Source organism: Ailuropoda melanoleuca, chromosome 7 (genome assembly GCF_002007445.2).
Source record: "Ailuropoda melanoleuca isolate Jingjing chromosome 7, ASM200744v2, whole genome shotgun sequence".
Taxonomy (NCBI): domain Eukaryota; kingdom Metazoa; phylum Chordata; class Mammalia; order Carnivora; family Ursidae; genus Ailuropoda; species Ailuropoda melanoleuca.
In genome coordinates this window covers 50,483,959-50,498,069 of record NC_048224.1, presented here as the reverse complement: position 1 = coordinate 50,498,069, position 14,111 = coordinate 50,483,959, and the positions used below count along the sequence as shown (strand labels likewise).

At 37.9% G+C, this 14,111-nt stretch overlaps 1 protein-coding gene and 1 long non-coding RNA gene across 6 annotated transcripts in view; one reads left to right on the top strand and one right to left on the bottom strand.

Moving 5' to 3' along the window:
- The window catches only part of NR6A1 (nuclear receptor subfamily 6 group A member 1), a 220,917-nt gene that overhangs the window by 38,518 nt on the left and 168,288 nt on the right, over window positions 1-14,111 (top strand). The window lies entirely within an intron of this gene.
- Window positions 2,896-14,111, bottom strand: part of LOC117803027 — a 62,480-nt gene continuing 51,264 nt past the window's right edge. Inside the window, exon 3 of the long non-coding RNA XR_004626581.1 lies at window positions 2,896-2,988. This is a non-coding gene — a long non-coding RNA (uncharacterized LOC117803027). The remainder of the gene's footprint in view (window positions 2,989-14,111) is intronic.

The following is a 14,111-nucleotide window of genomic DNA, read 5'->3' as shown; positions in this document are numbered from 1 at the left end:
CTTGGTGTAGCTTGATTAAAAGAAAAAAAGTTTAAACCGATAGTAGTAGGATAATGCATGTTCATTGTGGGGGAGAAAACTAAAAGAAAAATATAAACACCCCTGATCCCACCACCTGGAAATAACCATTGTTTCTTGAGATTATGTCCTTCCAGTTTGTGTCTGAGTTTGTTTTTTACATAATTTGGAATCATAATATATGTACAACTGTGTGTCTTGTCTCTCCCCTCCCCTCATCATTACATTGTGAGCATTGGTCCCAAGTCATGAAACATTTTTCATAAATATTTTTAACGGCAGGATAATTCATTGTAAGGGATAACTTCACCATCATTTATTTAACCCTTCTTCTGTTGCTGGGCATTTAGGTTTCCAGGTTTTTCTACATTCTGTAATGCCATGGTAACATGTTTTTGTATAAATTTTTTGTCTGTATTTCAAATGATCCCTTTAGCATGTAAACCAAAACTCTTCTGAACTAAGAGCATGGCCTTTGGCTCAAGATTGTTTGGGTTCTGTTTGGCTTCAATTTTTACTAGCTCTGTAATCTTGGCTAAGTTATTTAACCTCTCTGGGCCTCAGTGTTTTCATCTGTAAAATGGGGACAATAAAAATTTATTTTCTGCTTTATAGGGCTCTTGTGAGGATTAAATGAAGTAATACACACACACACACACACACATATATTTATATTTACATTTAAAACCATGCTTGGCAAACAATAAACTGTTAAGCATATGTTATTCTAGGCTATGTAACATGATGTTGAAATTCTCGGTCTTTCTGTATTAATGGGCTGTTGTAACTGTGCTTTATTCAATTAAACTAGCCTGTGTTTCTTAATGACACAAAGATAAATCATTCCAGATGTTAGCAGGTATAAGTTACTGCTTCAAGTAAATAGTTCCCTCAGAGGAGCAGAGCTCATATATTGCTGACTACTTTGGCCAAGACTGTTCTTTACCATCTAGTTGACTGTTAGGGTGTTTTGGTCTGCTTCCCCCAGCCAGCAGCAGGTGACCTCCCAAGTGACCATCTGCCAGCCCATTTATTTAACCTCTTAGGAAACTAAAGAAGTTAACCCTCTGCTTATTTAAAACACATACTCAGATTATGTACTCTTTGGTCAGTACCATGAGTATGTTGGGGAAGAAATTCATACAGTTAAAGACCTGACCGTTACTGTTTTAAAAACACTGCATACTTGGGATTCTTGCTGACTCAGACCCCCCCAAAAAAAAAATATATATATATATATTTAAAATCTTTATTTTGTGTTTGTGTGTTTTTAAGATTTTATTTATTTGACAGAGAGGGCATGCACACACAAGCAGGGGGAGCGGCAGGCAGAGGGAGAAGCAGGCTCCTCACTCAGCAGGGAGCCTGATGTGGGTCTTGATCCCAGAACTCTGGGATCTTGACCTGAGCCAAAGGCAGCTGCTTAACTGACTGAGCCACCCAGATGCCCCTCAAGGAGACTTTTTGTGGATCCTTCAGACTACAAGAGAAGAATGTACTTTTCAGCTTAGAGTCCTCTAGGTTCTGTCCCAAATTCTAATATTCTGTACCATGTCTTAATGGGTTCATTCCTAGTTGTCAAACTGCATGTCACCATTTTTGATCTCAGAAGACTCTTCATGTAAGCCTAAGTATGGTCTGCAGAGAGTGATTTTAAGGCTGGGTGTTAGAGATCAAGGAAGGAAAGAAAATTAACCTTTACTGGGTATTCCTTATGTTCCAGGCATTTTGCATATATTCAGCAAGAATGAGGATTATATCCTATAAAATTATCTAATTTTAAGTTTGACTTTGTAATACCTAATCCATTGTTCTTTTCCTCCTTCCCCACTCTCTTTTTCTCTTCGATGTTTGTGCCAAACTATGACAAGCTATGACACAGTTCATGCCCTGAGGGACTCTGGTTTAGTCAGGAAAACAGACACAAAGCCTTCTACCACCACCACTACTACTACTACTGCATTATCATCATAATAGCATATATTTATTATACACTAAATGCTTCACATGCAAGCACTCATAAAACTTGTTTAAAAAGATACTGTCCTCATCTTAAGATGAGAATGTTGAGGCCTAGAGAGGTTAAAAGACTCACTCCGAAGTATATAATGGAGAAGTATCTGAGATTTGAGAGCTATTTTTTCTTTTTAAAGATTTTGTTTATTTATTTGACAGAGATAGAGACAGCCAGCGAGAGAGGGAACACAAGCAGGGGGAGTGAGAGAGGAAGAAGCAGGCTCATAGCAGAGGAGCCTGATGTGGGGCTCAATCCCATAACGCCGGGATCACGCCCTGAGCCAGAGGCAGACGCTTAACCGCTGTGCCACCCAGGCGCCCCCGAGAGCTATTTTTAAAAAATTTATTTTATTAAAATTAAATTAATTAACAGTGTATTATTAGCTTCAGAGGTAGAGTTTAGTGATTCATCAGTTGCAGGTAACACCCAGTGGTCATTACATCAAGTGCCCTCCTTAATACCCATCACCCAGTTACCGCATCCTCCCACCCTCTCTCCTCCAGTAACCCTCAGTTTGTTTCTTATGGTTAAGAGTCTCTTATGGTTTGTCTCCCTCTCTGATTTTATCTTGTTTTATTTTTCCCTCCCTTCCCCTATGCTCCTGTTTTGTTTCTTAAATTCCACATGAGTGAAATCATATAATTGTCTTTCTCTGATTGACTTATTTTGTTTAACTCCTCTTCTATCTTGTCTCTAGTTCTCTTGACTGTGACAAGTCTCAAATGCCAATGGAAGAGCTTAAAGCAGTATCATGATTTATAACATACATAATGGGTTTTTTTTTTTAAACAGAAGAATATACTATTTTCTAAGTGTCATTTGGGCTCTTTTGCATATATTAGAATGATTTTGGACACAAAGTAGAATAATTCACTGTGGAATAGGTTTCCAAAGAGATTTCTTCTGTGCCTCAGGTTCAGGGTTATTCCACTGTTTTTCAGACAGGTTCTTTCCTGAAACAAATGAAGATAAATTCACAAATCTCCCTTGTTTATCCCTTTATGCCCCCTTTCCTTCACAACACCCTGTTAGTGATTTAGGTATTTCACATTTATAACTGTTCCAGGAGCCTAGTTCCAAAACTTCAGCTGAATCTGCTAGATCACTGCTAGATCAGGTCTCCTGAATGTGGCCCTTTGCTGGGGAGTTCTTTTCTGATAAGGATTCTTTTGAACAGGGTAGGGGTGGGATGAGTTTCAGAGCTTAGGCTGAGCTCTCATCCCCTTGACCTCTGCCCCTATTACAGAGTTTATACTGACTTGGTAGGGACTCCCTATGGAGCCAAGAGTTTAGGACTTGTTTACAATTGATGAAAAGATAGTTGCATTCAAAGGCTGTTGTTGGGTGGTTGGATAGTCATGGATCTTTGCCATTATCTCTAGTGGGTGCAGGGAATGCTGGGACATTTGGGTCTGGAGATTTGTAATGGATGACTAAGAAGGAATGAGCGTTAACAAAAGCTAGATAGGTTGCTGCAGTTGTTCTTTCTATAGAAGCGGGGTATTTGCAGTAACATTTTGAGAACAGGGAAAGATTTGTGCAAACCTGTGCTTTATTTCATTAAAACAAGCTGAAAGTGGTTTAAATTCCAAGTATGATGATAAGGGAGATGTGTGGGAATTCTTTTCTTCCTTTTTTGATGTCTCATCAGAAAATTTGCTGTTAAGCAAATGTATCAGGTGGTAGAGGGAAACACACTAGATTTTTGAAGCCATCTTCTTTAAGAGTTAGACGTAGTTTTATAAATTAGTATTTTCTCTAAAAATCTTGTGGTGCTCTACGTATGCTCGGAAGAGTATAGGACGTCAGTCCCAAGAGTCTTCATATACCTTTTCAGGCCACATTTGATCAACTAAGACCACTTTTTAGCCTCAATACCTGATGGTGCATATCTTTTTTTTTTTTTTTGGTCTAATATTTGTTGTAGATGTGAATCAAAAAAAAAGAAAGCATCTTCCTTTGAAGGGTGCTGACCGTCACTATGAACCAAAATTAAATAAATACATTCTCTGTTGGTAAGCATAGGAAAACAAACTGCATGAATAAGATTCAAAATGAAAATACATGGGGTGCCTGGGTGGCTCAGTTGGTTAAGTGTCTGCCTTCGGCTCAAGTCATGATCCCAGGGTCCTGGGATCCAGCCCCAAGTCATGCTCCCTGCTCAGTAGGGAGCCCGCATCTCCCTCTCCTTCTGCCTGCTGCTCCCCCTACTTGTGTGCTCTCTCTCTCTGTTAAATAAATATAATATTTTTAAAAAGTGAAAATACAATGTTATATCTTTTTCATCTCAACACAAAATTCCATGTGCTAAATGTAGTCTGGCCTATGGAAGTATTTTGTTTGACTAACCAGATGTTTAAATAAAACATTTTAGTTGTCAACATTTGAAACCTGCAAGATTTGCAAAAAAATTTGAAGTTTTGGCCTTCTTGATAAGTTGGGACTAGATTTCCCCATGACGTCTGTTGATTGGAACAGAATAGTGGCTGCCCTCTTGATGTGAGCATGTACTCTCGGGTTTGTCACAGACCCAGATGGCCTCCTTCATCCAGTTATGTCTCCTGCATCTTCTGTAGGCATTTCAGTTTGTAGCTCCTATACTAAAGAATGGTAATTGTCAGTGCAGATGAAGGTATGGGAAAATGGGAACTATTGCGAGTATAATCTAATAATACCTGTCAAAGCTAAAAATGTGTATGTTTACTTCTGCGATTAGTGTTTAAAATTTAAAAATTACAGATGTAGCAATTCATGTCTCAGTCTTTACCCTTTAAGAAATGACAGGTATGCAGAATGTATAGTCAAAATATATTCCTTTCAGCAATTATAATAGCAAAAAATTGGAAACAGCTCTAAGTTTAATAGAGGACTCAATTATGCTTATCCATGCAATGGAGGACTACTGAGAATTGCGAAGGAGAAGGCAGATTTTAGTCTGGAAGAAGGATACGCTGAACTGTTTGTTAACAGTATAGTATTTTTGGCCAAATGAGATCACAGGGCAACTTTCATTATTTTAATTTTTAACAAAGCTCTTGTATTAAGAAAAAAATACATATTTTATTTTTTGAGAGAGTGAGTGTGTGCTTGGGAAGAGGTGGGGCAGAGGGAGAAGGAGGATCTTAAGCAGGTTCCACGACCCAGTGTGGAGCCTGACATGGGGCTCGATCTCATATGAGACCCTGAGATCATAACCTGAGCCGAAATCAAGAGTTGGATGCTTAACCCACTGAGCCACCCACACACCCCAAAAGATTTGTGCTTTATTTTACTTTATATTCTTTTCTTTTAAAGATTTTATTTATTTATTTGACAGAGAGAGCACAAGCAGGGGGAGCAGCAGGCAGAGGGAGAGGGAGAAGCAGGCTCCCTGCTGAGCAGGGAGCCCCATATGGGGCTCTATCCCAGGACCCTGGGATCATGACCTGAGCTGAAGGAAATCGCTTAACTGACTCGACTGAGCCACCCGGGCACCCCTATATTATTTTATTTTCTTAAAGATTTATTTATTTTATATTGAGAGCAAGTGAGCATGTGGGGGAGGAGCAGAGGGAGAGGGAGAAAGTCAAGCAGATTCCGAGCTGAGCATGGAGCCCAATGCAGGTCAGGATCTGATGACCCTGAGATCATGACCAGAGTGGAAACCAAGAGTTGAATGCTTAACCAACTGCGCCACCTAGGCGCCCCAAAAGAGACATAATAAAAAAGAAAAATCTCTAGCTCTCATTTCAGTTGCCATATTTCTAAGGCCGCTGTACCAAATTGAGCTACTCACGTTCTCTTCCCACCTTAGATCACAGATTTATACATTCAGAATTCTCTTATCTTGAGGTTGCTTTAAGGAAAGGAATTCAGTATCCTCAAGTAGCAGGAACCATCTCGAAGCCTGAGAACAGGGTAAAAGCCTAGAGTAGTATTTGCAGGCTTCTACTTGCAGCTCTCCCTCCATTTACAGTCAAGCTATCAAAATTGGCCTGTTTTTCAGAATCAGGCTTGACATACCATACTATTAAGAATAAAGGGATCCTTAACAGCTTCTCATTTGATTGTGTTGTCCTGGCAGTTGTGGGAGTACACTGCTGGAAATCCCTTAATGGAAGATAGCATGATGCAGTGGAAAAAAATCATGAGTGAGAGTTTGCATCTTGGCTTTTGCCACTTCTTTGGCTGTTCTACTGAAGTTTCTTCATCCATACAACAGTAATAATCCCTGTTAGGGGTTGTTTTAAAAAAATAAGTGAGGTAATATATATGTGAGTTCTCCAGCATCTAGCTGCTTTAGCCAATCTTCTGTGTTTCTTCTTTGCTGAAATATGCGACGAAGGGTTTCTAACTTTTTTGGTTAATATTCACTGAGCATTTACTGTATGCAAATGGTTTTAAAACATTATCTCATTGTTGCAATTCTTACGATGTTTTCAACTCTTGTTCCCTCCATTTTACAGATGAAGAAACTGAAAGTTTAACACTTGGCCAAGGCCACACAGCTGGTAACTGGCAGAGCTGGAGCTTGTGTGATTACAGAAACAATGTACTTTTTATCTTTTTAAAGTAGTGGTAATATTTACATACAGTGAAATGCACAGATATTAAGTATAAGGTTCAAGCACTTTTTACAAATGCATGTGCCCTTGTAATCCATGTTCAGTCAAGATACAGAACGTTGTCATCCCTTCAAAAATTGCCTTATGCTTTTTTCTCAGTCAATTGTACTGTTCTATCCCAAGAAGCATTAACTTCTGATCTCTATCATGGTAGATTGGTTTTGCCTGTTCTAAAATGCCGTATAAATGGAATCATACAGCAGGTGCTCTTTTGTCTCTAGTGTTTTACAGCATAATGTTTGAGACTTAGACATGTTGTTCCAGGTTTTAGTAGTTTCTTATCACTAAGTAGTATTCCATTGACTATATCACAGTTTATCTATAACACGTGTTGATAACCTGGGCTGTTTCTAGTTTTGGCCAATATGAATAAAGCAGCTGTGAAAACTCTTGTATAAGGTTTTTTGTGGCTATATGTTTTTATTTCTATTAGACATATATCTAGGAATTGTTGGGTCATATGGTAGATGTGTGTGTTAAGCTTTATGAATTGCCAGTTTCCCAAATTGTTAATGTATTTTATAGTTCCGGTAGTGTAGGAGTTCTAGTTGTTCCACATTTTTGCAAGCATTTTGTGTTGTTAACTTTTAAATTTTAGTCATTCTAGTGGGCATGTAATGGATTTATTTTTTTTAAGATTTATTTATTTGAGAGAGTAAGCACGAGTTGGGGGAGAGGCAGAGGGAGAGAATCTTCCAGGTCAACTCCCTGCTGAGTGTGGAGCCCTATGTGGGCTTGATCCCGTGATCCATGAGATCATGACCTGAGCCAAAACCAACAGACGCTTAACTGACTGAGCCACCCAGGTGCTCCATTAATTTGCATTTCCTTAATGACTAATCATGTAGATCACCTTTTCATGCTCTTATTGGCCATTCATAGCTCACCTTTTAGAAGTGTCTATTCAGGGGTGCCTGGGTGGCTCAGTTGGTTAAGCATCTGCCTTTGACTCAGGTCATGGTCTCCAGGTCTGGGATCGCCTGAGTCAGGCTCCCTGCTCAGCAGGGAGTCTGCTTCTCCCTTTGTCCCTCCTCCCGCTAATATGCTCTCTCACCCTCTCTCAAATAAGTAAAATCTTAAAAAAAAAAAAAAGCGTCTTCAAAGTCTTTTGACTATTAAAATCATGTTCTCTGTCCTATTGAGTTGTGTGTTTTTTTAAATTAGGATACAAGTCCTTCATCAAATACGTGGTGTGAGTATTTTTTCCAAATCTGTGGTTTTCCATTCTACTTTATGTTTTTTTTATTAGAAGTTTTACATTTCTAGGAAGTCTAATTTATTAATTTTTTCTTTTATGGTTAATGTTTTTTGTGTTCTAAGAAATCTTGGCATAACCTGAGGTTGCAAAGTTGGTGTTCTGTGTTTTCTACTAGAAACTTTTTTTAGTTTTTACATTTATGTCTATAACCCATCTCAAAATTTTTGTATGGTATGAGATAGAAGTCCAAGTCTTTCTATAATGAATATTCATTTGTTTTAGCACCATTTGTTGAAAAGACTTTCCTCATTGAATTTTTTGATGCATTTGCTGAAAAATAATTCGGTATTTTATGTATGAGTCTTTTTATAGATTGTATTCTCTTCCATTAATCTATTTATCTTTTTACCAGTACTGCAATGTTTTGAATACCGTAGCTTTATAATCAGTCTCGAAATCAGGCAGTGGTAGTGTTCCAACTCCATTTTCCCTTTAAAGTTGTTCAGGTTATTTTGGCTCTTCTAGTGTGTTTTGTTTTTCATTTCCCTATATATTTTAGAATCAGTTCATCAATTTTTTCTTTTTTATTTATTTTTTTGTTTTATTTTATTTTAAAGATTTTATTTATTATTTGACAGAGATAGAGACAGGCAGCGAGAGAGGGAACACAAGCAGGGGGAGTGGGAGAGGAAGAAGCAGGCTCAGCAGAGGAGCCTGATGTGGGGCTCGATCCCACAACGCGGGGATCACGCCCTGAGCCGAAGGCAAACACTTAACCGCTGCGCCACCCAGGCACCCCAATTTTTTCTTTTTTAAACAAAGAAGCCTCTTGAGATTTTGAATGGATTGTATTGATCCTATCAATTTGGGAAGAGTTGCTGTTTTAGAACTGAGTCTTCTATGAATTTAGTGTATCTTTTCACATGTTTAGAACTTATTTGTTTTTTCTCATGAAGTTTTTGAAAGATTAGTGTTGAGATCTAGTATATGTTTCTTTAAACTTATCCTACTTTTTTTTTAATGCTGTAGTAAATGGTATTATTTTAAAATGTTGTTTTCCCATTGTTTGTTGCTAGTATAGAAAAGCAATTGATTTTTGTATATTGAATTTGTATCATATAACATTGTTAAGTTTGTTTCCTAGTTCTAGTAACTTTAAAAAATAAATTCCTTGGGACTTTTTATGTGTATATCTGTGAATAAAGACAATTCTACTTCTTCCTTTTTGATGTTTATGAGTTTTGTTTATTTTTATTACCTTATTGCATTGGCTAAGATTTCCAGTCTAATAGTAGATAAAAGTGGTGAGAATGACATTCTTGTTTTGTTTTTGATCTTAGGGGGAAAGAGTTCAGTATTTCACTATCAAGTATGTTGTTAGCCATAGATTCTTTTATTCTTTTCCTCTTATATTTAAAAGTTGTGATAAAATACACATAACATTTACCATTTTTTAAATGTACAGTTTAGTGACATTAAGTATATCCATATTGTTGTGTAGCCATCACCACTGTGCATCCACAGAACTCTTTCATCTTGTAACACTGAAACTCTGTACCCATTAGTAATAGGAGCCCATTCCCGTAGGCTTTGGCAACCACCATTCTACTTTCTGTCTCTTGTGAATTTGACTATTCTAAGTATCTTATATAAGTGGAATCATAGTATTTGCCCTGTTGTGTGTGGCGGCTGCTGCTGCTTTTTTTTTTTTTTTTTTAAGATTTTATTTACATTTGAGAGAGTGAGAGAGAGGGAACACTAGCAGGGGGAAGGGACAGAGGGAGAGGGAGAAGCAGACTCTCTGATGAGCAGGGAGCCCAATTTAGGGCTCAGTCCCAGAACCCTGAGATCATGACCTGAGCTGAAGGCAGACACTTAACCGACTGAGCCACCCAAGTGCTCCATGTGTGGCTTCTTTTACTTAGCATAATGTTTTTGAGGTTCATCCATGTTATAGCATGTGTCAGAATTTCCTTTTTTTTTTTTAAGGCTGAATAATAGTCCATTGTGTGTGTGTGTGTATACACATTACATTTTGTCTATGCGTTCATCTGTTGATGGACACTTGGGTCACTTACACCTTTTGGCTATTGTGACTAAAGCTGCTGCTAATGTGAATGTGCAGATATCTCTTCAAGTCCTTATTTTCAATTTTTTGGGGTATATACCCAACACTGGAGTTGCTGGAGCATATGGTAATTCTATTTTTAATTTTCTGAAGAGCCACCATACTGTTTTTTACAGTGGCTGTATCATTTTACGTTCCCACTAGCAGTGCACAACAGTTCTAATTTTTCTACATCCTCACTAATACTTACTTTCTGTATTTTTGATAGTAGCCATCCATATGGGTGTGAGGTGATACCTCATTGTGTGTGTGTGTGTTTTAAAGATTTTATTTATTTGACAGAGACAGCGAGAGAGGGAACACAAGCAAGGGCACTGTGAGAGGGAGAAGCAGGCTTCCCGCTGAGCAGGGAGCCCAATATGGGGCTCGATCCCAGGACCCTGGGATCGTGAGCCGAAGGCAGACACTTAATGGCTGAGCCACCCAGGTGCTCCTCTCATTTTGGTTTTAATTTGCATTTCCCTAATGAGTAATGATGTTGAATGTCTTTTATGTGCTTATTGGCCATTTGCATAACTTCTTTGGAGAAAAGCCTATTTAAGTCTTTTGTTCATTTTTAAACAAGTTTTGTTGTTCTTTTGAGTTGTAAGAGTGTTTTGTTTTGTTTTGTGGGGATGGAGCAGAGGGAGAAGGAGAGAGAATCTTAAACAGGCTCCATGCCCAGTGTGGAGCCCGAATCGGGGCTTGATCTCACAACCCTGAGATCATGACCGAGCCGAAATCAAGATTCAGATGCTTGACTGACTGAGCCACCCAGGCGCCCCTTATAAGTTGTAAGGGTTCTTTATCTATTCTGGATATTAATCCTTCATCACATACATGGTTTGCAAATAATTTCTTCCATTCCATGGATTGCCTTTTTACTTGTTGACTGCGTCCTTTTATATACAGAAGTTTTTAATTTTGATGTACCACAGTTTACTTTTTTTCTTTTGTTGCCTGTGCCCTTGGTGTCATTCCCAAATCCAATATCATTAAGCTTTTTCCCTTTGTTTTCCTCTAAATGTAAGACTTTTAGGTCTTACATTTAGGTCTTTGATCTGTTTTGAGGTAATTTTTGAGTATATGGTGTAAAGTCCACATTCATTCTTTTGCATGTGGTTATTTCAATTTTGCCATCACTATTTTTTGAAAAGATTATCCCTTCCCCATTGAATGGTTTTGAAAACCTTGTTGAAAATTATTGACCATATATGTGAGAGTTTATTTCAGGACTCTGTATCCTATTCCGTTTGTCTGTGTGTCTGTTTTTATGCCAGTACCACACTGTTTTAGTTACAGTAGCTTTGTACTAAGTTTTGAAATCAGGAAGCTATGCATTTTTTTGTAGATGGCTTTTATCAGTGTGAGGAAGTTCCCTTGTATTCCTAGTTTGCTAAGAGTCAAAGCCTGGTAAGAGGTTCTTAACCTCAGGCCATACTACCTCCAAAATATATTTATTTATTTATTTAGCTCATTATTTTGGACATATTCCTTTTTTATTTGTGCGAATCTATTTTTTGTGTAGTCATAAACCGACTAACTGATTTTCTAGATTGGTTTGGGAAGTCTCTTACTTCAAACTTGAAGTCACCATCTAGTGGTCTTCTTCTGGAAGCACAGAGATGAGAACCTGTGGCAGTACATTGCCATTTATTCCCACTTAGTCCACAAGGTGGCAACAGGCCCTAACTGAAGAGCCAAGAACAAGGGATCAGACTGAAAAGTAGAAGAAAATGCTTGTAAAATTCATAATTAAACGGAACAGGAAACCAAGATTTTGTGAAAAATAATACTGCTAAACCTCAGAATCTGAGAGAAGGAATGAGCCTTTAGCTCATTGTGAAAGCATGCATGAAAACTCTAAATATGTCAGAATCCGTTTTGGGGCCTCCCTTCCTTTTCTCTCAGACCTGAAAATCTTGGCTTATTCAGTGGCTGTCCAGTTGAATATTGGGGGGATGGAGGAGTAAGGTAATAGAGCACACCATTAATGCAAAGGGATCTGATTTTGGGGAGTGGGGACAAGAAGGATGTGCACTTATATCTGAGAGTTGAAAATCTACTTCCAGGAAAATGCAGGAAGAGGCATTAATGGCTCCATGCTCTCCTTTGAGTCTGAGACTCCTTTCCTTGGGCATTAAAAAAAAAAAAAAGGACTTTTTATGACTGTTATAGTCTAAGGTGTGGGTTTTTCTTATAAAAATGGAAATTGGGAGGACAGAGATTTTCCTGGACAGGAATTAAGACGTGATGAAGGAAGAAAGTCCATTAAGGGGTTATGAGATTCCAAGAAATCATGGGCAGAATATATGGGGCTCAGACTATATGGGGTGAGTTTCTAATTTCTAATGCTCCTCGAGGTAGTTTAGAGAAAAAATTTGGGAGGACTACTAGGCTGGAAGTAATGTTACCTGGCATCCTAGAGCAGCTTGCTTATAGCAGTGATGCCAGCCTTTTGGACCTCAGCCAATTTTGGCAGAACCCCATTACCTACTTAACCTGAGTGTTCCTGTTTTCTATTGGAAATGGACTGTTATGTACAAATAAATTTAGGGTGAGGATGATAAATATGCTTTAGCGACTCCTATTTGAAACATGACATGTACATGTCAAATTCTAATCACTGGAAAATTTAAAATAAGGTTACTGTTGATGCAGTACCATCATCATATACAACTGTATGTTCAAACTGATTTGAAAATGAGGTTGCTAGGGGCTCCTGGTGGCTCAGTTGGTTGAGCGCCTGATTCTTGTTTATGGCTCAGGTCGTGGTCTCATGGGTTGTGAGTCAGGCTCCGTGCTGGGGGGAGTCTGCTTGAGATTCTCTCCCTCTGCCCCTCCTGTGCATGCACATGTGTGCTCTCTCTGTCTCTCTTTCAAATAAATAAATCTTTGAAAATGACATTGCTGAATGAGCCATAACTGAAGATTAAAGAGCAAGAATAGCAGCAATTGAAAACTACCACTAATTCTTTCAACAGTGATAATGGAGTTCTTCTGAGAACTCCAGAATTTCCAACTGATATTATATGTTTATTAGCAGTAAGGTTTTTGCAACATTGTCACCCATTTTGTAGCAGCCAGGCTTCTTAGTGGAATACTTAAGAATCTTTTCTTAATTTTAGTTTGTAAACACAGAATTTTATTAACAGTCATCAGCCACTCATATGATGAATGAAAGTTGGATTAATTCACCAAGAGGGTCTTTAAGTTCCAATCTTGAGAATCATGGGGCTAAAAGATTGGGAAGAAAGAGGGGCAGTTAGAAAAATAGCCACAGGCTAGTTAGAAGGAGGCTCAGTGCAATGGGCCTTTGGATCTAGGTGTGAAATAGAATAAGAGTGTTCTTCTGAGACTTAAAGCAAAATCTGACCATTGTGTATATGTATGTGTGTGGTCATTGTGTATGCACAGATGTTTATAATAATAGCTCTAATACTGTTGATAGAATTACTCATTATGTGATCAGTCCTGTTGACAATTATTATTTGTTATGTGAGTCTAAAACCAAATGATTCTTCTAGGAATTGTCTTTTCTTGTGTTGAATGGAGTAGATCTGTGTAATTGAGAAGGAAATAAAATCCTTTATGTAATGATTTTTGTGCTGGGACTTTTGTTGATTTGTTTGGCGTCTGGATTATTTAGCACCTCAGTTGTCCAGGAATCTGTCATCAAAACTGTAAGATGCAATAAAAGCCAAGCCCTTAAATGTAATTTTTATCAAAATAACTTTAATTGTGATATTTAGTCAGTGTCGCTGTCCCTTTCTCTTTTCCCTCTTAGAGGTTTTGTTAGACAAAAACTTCAAATTAAAATCCCTTATGCCCTTTCCTAATAGTAATGATAATTTTGGCCCTTGACTATAATTCACTAAAAATATATTACAGTCTCTTCACATAAGTTTAATAAATGTGATTTTTGACCAGTTTCAACCTCTGACCTTTGTTTGTTTCAAACAAGCTGGTAAAAATATCAGTAAGTAAACAAATCTCATAAGCAACATTGGCAAATTATCAGAAATGATCCTACAAGTGCAGATGAAAGATCATAGGGTCATTTTCAAAACTCCAGAAATAAAATGGGACTAGAAACAAGTTTAGGAGAAATAGATGTTGACTGGGGAGTTGGTATGGCTACTCACAAGTTAGTATTAAAGTGCTATC